At 45.1% G+C, this 12,911-nt stretch overlaps 1 protein-coding gene across 4 annotated transcripts in view; it reads right to left on the bottom strand.

Annotated features, from left to right (window-relative positions):
- LOC147103114 (angiopoietin-2-like) overlaps positions 1-10,738 on the bottom strand; it is a 221,696-nt gene extending 210,958 nt beyond the window's left edge. For 2 of the 4 annotated variants that reach the window (XM_085962430.1, XM_085962433.1), the window contains exon 1: positions 8,470-8,750. The gene's annotated coding sequence lies outside the window, so the exon portion shown is untranslated. Of the gene's footprint in view, positions 1-8,469; positions 8,751-10,267 lie in introns of those variants that run through there. The other 2 variants (XM_085962431.1, XM_085962432.1) reach the window with 2 other exon arrangements.
- Between the last annotated feature and the right edge of the window lie 2,173 nt (positions 10,739-12,911).

Genomic DNA, 12,911 nt, shown 5'->3' with positions numbered 1-12,911 from the left:
TACTCCTGCTCCTATTTCTTATGTTCTCTGATGATCCATTCCACCAACTTGCCTGTAATTTCCCAGTTTTGACTTTTATTTAAATATTGATACAACATGGGTCTCCTTTCAGTCCTTGGGAGCAAGCCTTGACCCTAGCGAGCTGTTAAATTTATAACCAGGGGCTCACTTAGCACTGCTCCCATTTCTTTGAGCACCCTCAGATAAATGAAGTCAGAACTGGCAGCTCGATCTGTTTTAAGACCCCTCTTACCCACATCCACTTTGACACTTGCAATTTTAGGGTCAATTGTACAATACATTAATGGTAATTAAGCATGGTCTACTGGAGTGAAGACTGATGTAAAATAGGTATTTAAAGCCATCCTGAGAGTTCACCTGAATCTACTCTGAGGAATCCTTTAATGACTCCATGCAGTCCTTTATCACTCCTAGCATAGCTACCGCAATTGCCATAGCCTTCTTCTCCAATGATCTTTTGGACGCTCTGACGACAGCTGTTTGTTGCCTGCAGCTGAGCTCAGTTGCCATTCCCTGTTCTCCTAGGAGTTAATTTTCTTCAGGGGAGAAATTCAATATCGTCCCGTTTGGGGCGCGATTATCGGCCGGGCGCAAAGTTTAGCGCCTGGCGCTAATTATCGCCTCCGACTGCAAACTTGGCTTCTATCACGCCTGGAGGTGATTGGAGCACTAAATCAGACGCTACACACCTCTCTTAAGGCGCTAACGCCGAGGAGCGAGGCGCTACCTCAGAGCGCTGGCGAAGCTCATGTGATGTCAGTCAGCAATGGAACACAGACACACTGGCGCCGGCCAGTTCTTAAAGGGGAGGGTCGCTCTTGCTCTCCATCCACACCCTGCTCATTGCAGCATTGAATCTCAGCCTGGAGAGACCTGTACATCAAATCTGCTGGAAAGAACAATGGAGAGGCCCAGGGAAAGAGCTCAGAGTGCAGCCCCATAGTCTTTTTTAAATCGATGCAAGGAAGATCAAATCAAAATGAACCTGCTAAGTGCTGCTCAGTACCCAAAACTCCTCAACACATTGTTGAATATCTCCAGAAGTCTCTCTCTCTCACTCAGAATGCGTGGTGCAAAAATGTCGGCGCCAAAAAAAGGTAGGAAGCGGTCGCCTTTAAATAGCGCTCCCCCAGTCCCTTCCCGACAGCAAAACGCTCCCCTCAACATGTTGTTGCTAGCGGTAAGGCAGGGGGCGCCACTCAATATCCGGTCCGGGGCGCTACCGGGGCATTGCACGCTCGACTGACGTCATGATCTGCGGGCGCAGGAGATCGTGGCGTTAGTGTTTAGCACTGCCGCAAAATGTCATCAATTTTGCGAGCAGCGCAAACATCGCCGCGCATGGGCGCCAGTAGCTTTGCGCCCCATTAGCGCCCTCTTAAGGCATTAATGGGAGGCACAAACAAACTGAATTTTTCTCCCTTTTCATCTGAAAAAATATTTTTGATAGATAAAACTAGTTCTTGATCAGTAAGCCACTTTGGCTTTGTTTTCCCACATGCCCTTCTTCTGACTCTTGGGACACTCCAGTAGACTATGCTCAGTTACTATTATTGCAATGTGCTGTTGACACTGAAGGGTTGCCCAATTGACCTGCTTCAAGTCCTCTGCCACTTTGCAAAACTAGCTCTCTTGAAATCTGGAACGCACATTAAATTCTTGGCACCTTTGCTTTGGTAGAATATATTTATCTCTAAGTACTTTATAAAGCAGGAGCTTATATTGTGCTGTCAGCGTCCCCCCCCCCCCCCCCCACCCACCACTCTCCTGCCCCCCATCCTTATTGTAGTTTATAGAACATGCCAAAGAACAGAGATGGGAATTGTACTGAGGTGAGACTAATGTACATGTTTGACAGGACGTGTAAAACCATTGTAGTGTATATGATCCTGAAGTTCTTTCATGACTGGAAAATTCCCATGGATCACAGTGTCTTTGAATCTATAGAGCTTAAGGTCCTTTGCATTAGTAAAAGCACATTGGTGCATTAGCTCATCAGTTCTTTCTCTCACTTGTACTTTGCAGAGAATGATCAATGCCTGCTGCTTTATTACTGATGGCATTTCACATTTCCATTTTTTTCTCCTTAAAGTTGCTCTTTTCCCACGCATTATGCTCCTCCATGAAAGAGGCAGAAAAGAGGCTACAGGGCCTTGGCCTTGGCCATTCTATGACCAGCTGCTCCAACTTCCCGTCCTCCCTGTGTGGCAGTATCTGACCCATACTCGCCACCTTCCCCAAAGTGACATGGCTAAGACCAGTAACTCAGCATGTGAGGAATTAAATCTTACTACACTACAGGGCACATCTGCATTTTAGCTCAAAAACACTATTATGTCCTATTTTTGTGAAACTTGGAGAATTCACTTGTTATGCTATTTGAGTTGACCACCATTAATCATGTAAATTAGATTGAATTTGCATGTGGACATTAGGTTAATTAGATAAAAGACTTCCCTTTATAACCAACAAAAGCAAACACTATTATAATTTGCAAAACTCTGAAATGTGCTTATCGCACTATTTCGGATAATTTGTTGATGAATTATACTAATATGACCTCATTTGCATCTGCACATCATAATTAGAAAACAGATTGCCTCCTAGTGCAAGCACTGTCCTTATGAACTTTTGGCAATAAAATCAGCCTGGGATTTTAGATAACCTATTCATAAATTCTGTTAATTTGGTTTGACATACAAAAAAATAGATAAATTCTGTCAAATTTTAACTCAACAATCTTGGCTAGGACAAAGGTGATTGGCTTGCCTTTTCCCACTTGCAGGAAGTAACCGCAGGGACTGGGCAGAAGGGGCACAATAGCCTAGATTGGACAGTTTGGCTATTGTCCAAATTGTTTAAAAAAAATAATGAAGTGACTTTAACACCACCTTGAAAATAGTTGATTTATTGATTCAATTAAAATTGATTAAAAAATATATAAAACAAACTTTAGTTCACAGCAGGACAGGAAACTAGGTGCCTATAATTAATTTACTAAAAAGCATGAATCGTGCAAGCAATTCCCAGAGGGAAAAAGAAAACACAAAATGATGATTGGAAGTGTGTCTAAATGAGGACTGTACAATATCTTTTTGTCAGGTACTGCTCAGGGAGGGTAAGGGAATGTCACTTTTTGTAAAGCAACCTGAGGTCAGATATGTAAGCATTATGTTGAGAACTAGCTACTTCTTTGCCACAGTTTTATTGTTTTGCCTTCCTGATCTACTGGATGGGAGGAATGGCCAGTTTCTGTGGTGTCAGTTCTATGTATGTGTTCTTCCTTTGCTGCTCCAGCCTTGAAAGGGGTAGCTTCTGCTGAGCACGTATTGCAAAGTATTATAAAGTATTTGCAGCACAGATAGAGGCCATTCGACTCAACAGGTCCATGCTGGTGTTAATGCTCCTCCCACCTTTCTTCATCTAACCCCATCAATATAAACTTCTATTCTTTTCTCCCTCATGTACTCATCTAGCTGTCCCTTGAAATCATTTATGCTATTCACCTCAACCACTCCCAATGGCAACAAGTTCCACATTCTCACCACTCTCTGGATAAAGAAGTTTCTCCTGAATTCCCTAATGGATTTATTATTGACTGTCTTATATTTATGGACCCTAGTTCTGGTCTCGCCCGCAAGTGGAAACGTCTTCTCTGCGACTACTCCATCGAAGGTATGATTTGGGTATGTGAGCTGACACAGTGAGCGTTGGAAGGCTATTCAGCCACAGCGCATATCGCTGCTGGTCATCAACCATTTCTAAACCCAACATTGACACACATGCAGTTACCAACGGCAGTCACTGGATAGCGATCAGCGACTGGGACCTTGATTTTGAAAAGGTAGCGAGTGATGTTGCGTATCTTTTTCGTGTATTTCATTGAAAGATGTTTTGTGCTGCACTAACCTAACAGACATCAAGCTATGTTTAACAGCGGCAACAATAGTAGCCCATATCAAATCAAAATGAGTCTCATTCGACACTACATGCAATTTGCAGCATATCAGCGACCTTCTAAAACACAAGGGGGGAAAACTTAGGTATCAACCATTTTGGGGCGCTAACATCGCCTGGGCACAAACTTTAACGCCCAGTGCTAATTAGCGCCAACAACTGCGAAATTCAGTTTTTGCACCCAAGAGGGAAGTGGAGCGCTAAATCAAGCGCTACACACTTCTCTTAGGGCGCTGACGTCGGGGAGCGGGGCGCTACCGCCGAGCGCTACTCAAGTTCAGGCGCTGTCAGTTACAAGTCCTCAGACAGACTGGCGCCTTCCAGTTCTTAAAGGGGAGGTTCAATCATGCTGCACAGCCTCACCCTGATCATTGCTGCTTGTGACCCGGGCCTGCAAGAAGATGCAATCCATCAACCACAAATCTCATGGCTGATCAGAGGCCCAGGGAGAGAGCTCGCCAGTTCAGCGACCAGGCTTTGGAGGCTCTGGTTGCGGCTGTGGAACGCCGACAGGCAGTGCTGCTCCCAGACACTGGCAGGAGGCCATTGCCGCAGGAGTTCAGAAGGATGTGGAGGGAGGTGGCCCAGTATGTCTCGGCCAGAAACATGGTCCACAGGACTCACACCCAGTGCTGCAAGAAGTTCAACGACCTCACTGGGGTGGTCAGGGTGAGTACATGCTTCAAAAACCTCTACATCCCACCATCTCAACCTCACTGTGCACAGACAGTATAAACCGCCAAATCCCCAACTTTCCCAACAACTATGCCCATCTGCTAAAAGTCACATCCACATCTCACACCTTGCATATATTAACAGCTATTCAACAATGGTAGCCAAACACATGGCTGTACACTGACTCACAGGCTGTCCTTTTTCTTGCAGGCCAAGCTTGCTCATAACAGGAGGGAGCAGCAACATATGGGAGGTCAGGTGGAGCTACACCCCCTTACACAGCTGGAGGAGCGAGTGCACAGCATCATCGTGGCCCAGGACGTGGGTGCTGTGGCAGTCAGAGAGGTCAACCCCCTTGGGGATAACAACAGTATGTTCATCACCTCTCCTTCTTCTCTCATACCACTTCCCCTCACAGCACAAGCCCTTCCCACTTTCCATCTAAGTATACTGTCTCCATTCCTTGCTCCCTTCCTGCCCACCTCCCCTGATGTTAAAGCCACTCCTGTGCCTTTATGCTTTCAGATAATCGGCCACCATCTGACCAGCCTGTCCCTCAGCCTCCCAGTGGCAGTGACGTGGGAGAGGAGGAGGAACACTAAGCCGGAGCCTCACTGCATGTGTCTCCCGAGGGTGAGACATTCGATAATGGGGCCATGCGGTCGCTGGAGGGGAGCAGAGGAAATGGCTCTGATGTGGGTAAAGCTCCGGGACCCAGCAGTCTGCAGCAATGCCATGGGGAAAGGGAAGCTCGGGGACATCTCCCCGGAGGGTGAGTGCACGTGTGAGTTCTGCTGCACAGGACTCAGATGAGGACCTCGATGTCAAGGCGATGACCACACAGGTGATGAGCATGCACACTGAGCTCATGGGTGCAATGGCAAGGGTGCCCGAGAGCATGGATGCACTGGCTAGGAGCGTGGAGGAGTCCGCCTCCAACATTGCTCTCATCTCTGTGCAAACCATCGAGCGCATCCTTGGCACTTTGCAGAGGATGGTCGATTCACAGAGATTCCGTGGGGACCCAGACCTCATGCCGCGTGTCATGGGTGAGGTGGCAGCAGCTACTGCCATGGGGAAGCCCGCTATCCTCGCAGAGCCACATGAGCATTCATGGTGTTTGTCTCTGGTCATGGGGAATAAGATGTACTCCCTTCTCCTTCTGTACAGAGCATCTGTCACCTCCCGCCCGGATGCAGTAATGGACGGCGAACTGTGAAATGTTGGCAATATCCCTTGTTGAAGCTTGGAAGGAGCCGCTGGCATAGAAATTGAGAGCGACTGTGACCTTCACTGCCACTGAGAGAGACGTTTTGGTCCTGAGCTGAGGCTGGAGCTCTGGCTGCAGGAGGTGGCAGAGCTCTGTGACTACCTCCTTGCTGAAGCGGAGCCTTCTAAGGCACTGCTCCTCTGACAGATGAATGCAGGAGAACTGCTCGCAGAATACCCTGGGAGGTTAAGGTCTCAAGTTGAGAGCCCTGTTGGCCCTCCTCCCTCTGGCCACGTTTTCCAATCTTTCTCTCTGCCTCCGCTGCCTCCGATGGTGAAGCTGGGGGGCGAGGTCCAATGCCAGGACAGCCCCCATTAAGTGTTGGAAATGTTGCAGTATCAAAAGTAAGATGAATGAACCTCATAATTTTATGTCAGGAGCAAAACTCCTTCAAGTAGGAAAAGCTCAGATGGGTCAAAATGCCCGTCTGCTTCTGTCAAAGTGACAAGGCAGCATCGTTTGCCGACAAAAAATAACAGGAAGTGCACACCTTTAAATATCACTCCTCCAGCTCCCAACCGACTGCAAACCACCTCCTCTACCTGTCGTTCCTAATGGCAGGCGCTGAGGCAGGGGGCGAGAATCAATTTCCAGTCCAGAGCGCTGCCGGGGTGATGCGCGGCTGGATGATGTCACAATCTTCGGGCGCAGGAGATCGTGCCGGTAGTAGTTAGCGTCACTGCAAACCACCAGGTGAATATCGCCGGTGGCGCTAACATCGCCACGCCCGGGCGGTAAGTCATTAGCGCCCCCCCAGAAGCACTAACGGGAGGCGCTAACCAACCGAATTTCTCCCCCAATGTATTGCGAGGGAGTGACTTCAAACATATGCCACTAAAGTTAAAGAAGAAAGGCACTGAGTTTGGCTGAAACCTAATGCGATCCCTGAAGTCAAAAGTCATTTCTTCAGTTCTTTTTGAAATATATTAGCAACCTTCCCTTTATTAAAGATATAAGTTAAGAATTGTAGTTCAAGATTTAACTGCATTATTTGTGCCACTAGCTTCCAGCAACACATGGCCCAAACCAATTGCCCCTGTGCTTTGCAAGAATTCTAGATAATATTTAAGATCTGTGCATAATATGGTTTGGAGAAAAAAAATGCAGCTGTCACAAAGATCATTTTTTTTTATTCATTCACAGGTTACGGGCGTTGCTGGCAAGGCCAGCATTTATTGCCCATCCCTAAATGCCCTTGAGAAGTTGGCGGTGAGCCGTCTTCTTGAATAGAACTGAGTGGCACAGGACAGTTAAGAGTCAACCACATTGTTGTGGATCTGGAGTCACATATAGGCCAGACCAGGTAAGGAAGCCAGATTCCCTTCTCAAAAGGACATTAATGAACCAGATGGCTTGTTATGGCAATAATGGTTGTCCATTAACTGATACAGGCTTTTCATTCCAGATTTATTTAATTAATTGAATTTAAATGTCCCAGCTGCCATGAGTGGGATTTGAACTTATGTCTCATTGTGATCATTAGCTCAGGCTCCTAGGATTATCAGTCCAGTAACACAACCACTATGCTACCAAGCTCATTATTTTCAAATGCATTGATCTAACCAGTGACATGGCATCTACGGCAGAATAAAGTATGCACATTATGATCAATGAATGAAAAATGACATTTTGGAAGGTTTTTTGATATTTATAACTGATTGCACATAGCTTGCTCCATGCTTCTAAGAACCAAGGCAACTGTGTTGGTCCTAATGGATGGGAAGGTGACAAAACCTGCTCCTTTCCCTCTGTCCCTAACCCATTGCTTTTTTTGAATTGATAAACAACAGAAGCAATGTTGTCCATATGAAGGCTCTCAACAGCACAAGTACAGCACTGGGCTGCAAGGAAGATGAAGTGATGACAGCGCAGGCACTGGGTCTTCCCCTTGGTTTGAGTGCAAGCCTGAGTTTTTATTTTGAGACGGGTGCTTAAATTCAATTCATATTATAAGGAATTTACGGAATGAAAATTAAAAAAAGCAAAGCGGCCTATTTATATTTAACATATACAGTATTTCAAAATTTGTTTCCGTAACGTATTATGGTGGATGCTTTTGACTCTGACCAAATCACAATGGACTAAATATATATATATTTAAAAAACTTAGCACGCAAATTGAAGCAATCGCTTGAATCAGTAGTTGTTCAAGGACATCAATGTCAAAGATTCATTGAGATGTTTCTGAGGCGTTTTCTTCCCCCCTTGAACTTCTCTTCCAGATTTCAGCAACATTAATTTTTCAATGGAGCAAAATCACACTGCAAGAAAGGAATAACTAGAAGGAGCTTGCCCACAGGCAGTGGTCAGTACTTAATGTGACTCAACAATGGCAGCTTATTCTAAATTCTAAATTGCTTTCAGTGCAAAGGCACCCCCCTGTCTGTGATGTTTATTCTTCCTAACGATCCTCACCTCTAATTGTTTTTCAGACTTGTTTAGTGAGCGTAATGCTGTACCTCAAGCGGAACCAGAAAAATACAGTCAGGGCAACAAAAAAAAGATTCAGGCACATGCACTCCTCCGAGACATCGTACAACACTTACCTTATTGAGTTTTGAATGTTCAGCTGCTCAAATGCTTCCTTCACAGTGGAGAAGTTTTAAACGCTTTGCTCGGGTTTCATGGCGAGTAGCAAGCAGTGCTATTGTTTCTGGCTTTAATCCTTCATCCGGCTGAAATAGCTCTGTAGATTTTCAGGTACGTTGAATTAATAGTCTATATATGGAGTAGGGACCAGGTTTTAAAAAAAACTTGTGAAAAGCATGGGGAGAGCAGAATGAAATGAGCTTGTTCTGAACTGAGAAAGCAGAGTAAATTGCACAGATTTCCATACATGACTTCAAGCAGCACTTCCTGAAAGGTTGCCAAAAAATTCTGTTCTTTTGGAACTGCCAGAAATGCTGTTTATGTAAGAGGAAGAAAGGTCTGCAATTTACTCCAATGTACAATAGCCATTCAAAAGCTACTGGATTTGCCTGTCTAACAAGCAAAAATGATCTTCAAATATTTTTAAAATAAGGAAAATCGATTAAAAGTTTTGCAACCTTCCACTTAGGTGCGATTTTAAGTTTGCAGTGCACAAAATATTCCACTTGCAAAAAGTCCCTTAACTTCACAATGACGTATGAGGAGAGATTGGGTCGATTGGGCTTATACTCGCTGGAGTTTAGAAGAATGAGAGGGGATCTCATTGAAACTTATAAAATTCTAACAGGACTAGACAGACTAGATGCAGGAAGGATGTTCCTGATGGCGGGGGAGTCCAGAACCAGGGGTCACAGTCTAAGGATAAGGGGTAAGCCATTTAGGACTGAGATGAGGAGGAGTTTCTTCACCCAGAGAGTGGTGAACCTGTGGAATTCTCTACCACAGAAGGCAGTTGAGGCCAATTCATTAAATATATTCAAGAAGGAGTTAGATATATTTCTTAAGGCTAAAGGGATCAAGGGATATGGGGAGAAGGCTGGAACAGGGTACTGAGTTTGGATGATCAGCCATGATCTCATTGAATGGCGGAGCAGGCTCGAGGGGCCGAATGGCCTACTCCTGCTCCTTTCTTCTATGTTTCTACATTTCCATGTAACCCTTTTCATTATACGCGATGCTTCTGACAGAGTGCAATCGAGTGCCCAGGTCGTGCAGCTCATAGAGGGTTACGTTGCCCAATCACTTTGACGGAAAAGGCAATAAGGGAAAGGGAAAAGTCAGGTGGTGAGGCAACTTAGCTGCATTGTTGTAACTAGTTACAGAGCACCATAGGTAGAGGCCAGCGTTGCGGGAGGGGAGAGATGGTTGGCCATCTCTTCACACCACTCAGGTAAGGAATGGGGAATATTAGAGCGTGAATCCTAAAGACGACACGTGAGAACACGTCAAAAAAGTACATATAGTTTAATCTTTAGCCTTATTAACACACAGGGATTTATAGATTCGAATGGAAAATAAAGAAAGGCAGAGTCCCATTTCTCTCAGCTTTACTCGTGTGCTTTAAGACATATAAGACATGTTAATAGCAAAGGACATAATTTTATTGCGCTGAACCTAAAGTTACAGTGCACATTCCCCTGAGGCTTTTATATAAGTATGTCAAAAGTCTAGCTTTTCAATTTCTGAAATTGTTTTATCCTTGTCCTCCTCCAGATAGCACATATTTAATTTTTAGTGCAGCAATATAATAACTGATGGCTCTGTTTCCAAACCAACTAGAAAACATGCAGCTTAACGGCTTAGCTGATTTTAAATATGAACTTGTCCAAAAGTGCCAAGTGCTGTATGTGGAAAGAATGCATGTAGTCTAACGGCACTGCGAAACAATTTTAAATAAAACACAGATCTACTCACACTGCTGAAGATATTGAAGACACAAGTTGCTTTGGCTTGTTATTTCTACAGTCTTCTGTACTTCAGTGTTTGGGTAGGTGACTTTGAACCAATGCACAATTCTCAGCATACAGCAGAGTAGTGTCTCAGCAAACTCCCATGAGAAATAGTCCATTTACACGGAGGAATTAGGGTTAAAACAAGTGGCTCAGTTAAGGAGGAGCAAATGTTCAGCTGAAAAGCAGAAGGTACCTAGTTCAATTCATGGAAAAGCTACCTGATAAGGAGGACTAGCCCAGTTATTGACCAATGAGCATCTTGGGGCATCAGAGCTACAGGTTCAACCATCACTAAATTGGCAATCTCTTCAGCAAGGCTGTGAAAAGAAAACGGCCTGTAGTTTCTGATCGGAGGCTTTCTGCGTGCGGACGTCTCCGATCCGGAAAAAATCTATGCCCTTACGTCAGGGCTCCGGAGGTCCGGACATTTCCGCTTCTGGGCCTCTCCTGGTGCGCGCGCGCAGAGGCCCAGGTATCCCAGGGGCGCAGGCAGTTCGCAAGCGTCCCTGGGATCACGTGGGCCATGAGGAACCAATGGAAGAAGGGACTCCTCCAGGCACACTTTTGACAGGTCTCGTATGAATGGGGATCACACAAAAAACACACTAAAACATTTTTTTTTAAATTTAATCACATTTTTAAAATTAGTTAAAATTACATTAAATTAAATATTTTAAACAAAAATTTAATTTTTTGAAAAAAATAATTAAAGTTTTTTACGGGGCTAAAAATAAACTTACCTTCAGTAAAAGTATTTTAAAATTAGAAATGAGTGAAAAAAAATTTTTTTTTACTTTTTTAAACTCTTATGCTGGTAAAAGCAGGCATTACACATGCTTTTACCAGGCGTAAGATTTTTAAAGGTTTTCAGCGGGCAGAAAGTGGAACTCTCCACCCGCAGAGGCCCTTCTCCAGGGCAGGCGTCCAATCTGTCAAGAGGATTCTTGACAGATCGGAAGTGCCGATTTTCAGCACATGCGTTTGGCATGCCTGAAACCGGCACTTGCGAGGCCCCTACGGGTGTGTACACAGCTCGTACAACCCCGTAGGGATCAGAAAATACGGGCCAACAAGTGGAGGTTAAGATGGGGAAATATCAGAAGCAGAGTTGTCCTCAGGCTGGTCTTTTGCACTTCCCAACAGCCAACACTGGCTGAGAACTGACAGCCAATTCTACCTTTCAAACCCCTCCTCTCCCTCCCAAGAGGTGGTGTATACCTTGGGGGAAATTAAAAAATACTTGTGAGACATTGGCGGGATTTGAAGCCATCAAAAAATAAGTAAAAGAAAATGAGTGGCCTAGTTCACCAGCAAGGTGATATCCATCCAAGAAGCAGTGGGCAATATGTTAGCATGGATAGAGGATTGGTAAACGGATAGAAAACAGAGAGTAGGGATAAATAGGTGATTTTTCTGTTGGCAGGCTGTAAATAGTAGGGTGCCACAAGGATCAATGCTTGGGCCTCAGCTATTTACAATCTACATCAATGACTTAGATGAAGGGGCGGAGTACAATCTATCCAAGTTTGCTGATGATACAAAGCTAGGTGGAAAAGTCGTCGTCGTCGTACATGTCTTCACACTGTTCCCTTTTGGGGAACTGTATGAAGTGATGGAAGGATTTCTGGCTGCGATTAACGCTCCTTCTGTGACCATAACCATCTTCGTACCAGCCATTAGGGTGGTTAGTCCTATGGCGGGAGGGTTTTACGGGCTCCCACAACCCATACGAGGGGGGGGGGGTGCCACCCACACCCACGGACACAAGTATCCCGCTGGATGTCAACCCAGAATTTAGAGCCGGAGCTCCGACTCCACTTGCCGGGACTGTCTGGAGCGGGGTTCGAAGCCCTACGCCTTCTGGCCCAGCGGCAGGGGTGCTACCACTACGCCAAAGGCGGTGGGAAAGTAAGCTGTGAGCAGGACACAAAGAGCCTGCAAAGGGATATAGACTAATTGAGTGAGCAATAAGGTGGCAGATGGAGTATAAATTGAGGAAATATGAGGTTATTCACTTTGGTAGGAAAAATAGAAGAACAGAATATTTTTTAAATGGTGAGAAACTATTAAATGTTGCTGTTCAGAGAGATTTAGGCGTCTTCATACAGGAAACACAGAGAGTTAGCGTGCAGGTACAGCAAGCGATTAGGAAGGCAAATGGCATGTTGGCCTTTTTGCAAGGAGGTTGGAATACAAGAGTAAGGAAGTCTTACTACAATTGTACAGGGCTTTGGTGAGACCACACCTGGGGTACTGTGCACAGTTTTGGTCTCCTTATCTGAGAAAGGGCCTACATGCCTTAGAGGTGGTGCAACGAAGGTTCACTAGATTGATCCCTGAGATGAGAGGGTTGTCCTATGAGGAGAGATTGAGTATATTGGGCCTATTATCTCTGGAGTTTAGAAGGATGAGAGGTGATCTCATTGAAACGTATAAGATTCTGAAGGGGATTGACAGGGTAGATGCTGACAGGTTGTTTCCCCTGGCTGGAGAGTCTAGAGCTGAGGGGCATATTCTCACGATAAGGGGTTGGACAGCTAGGACTGAGATGCGGATGAATTTCTTTACTCAGAGGGCTGTGAATCTTTGGAATTCTCTACCCTAAA

Source organism: Somniosus microcephalus, chromosome 20, assembly GCF_052327205.1.
Source record: "Somniosus microcephalus isolate GS21.2 chromosome 20, FLI_Smic_1.0, whole genome shotgun sequence".
NCBI lineage: Eukaryota > Metazoa > Chordata > Chondrichthyes > Squaliformes > Somniosidae > Somniosus > Somniosus microcephalus.
The sequence above is the reverse complement of the archived record's forward strand: the minus strand, read 5'-3'. Positions and strand labels throughout refer to the sequence as shown.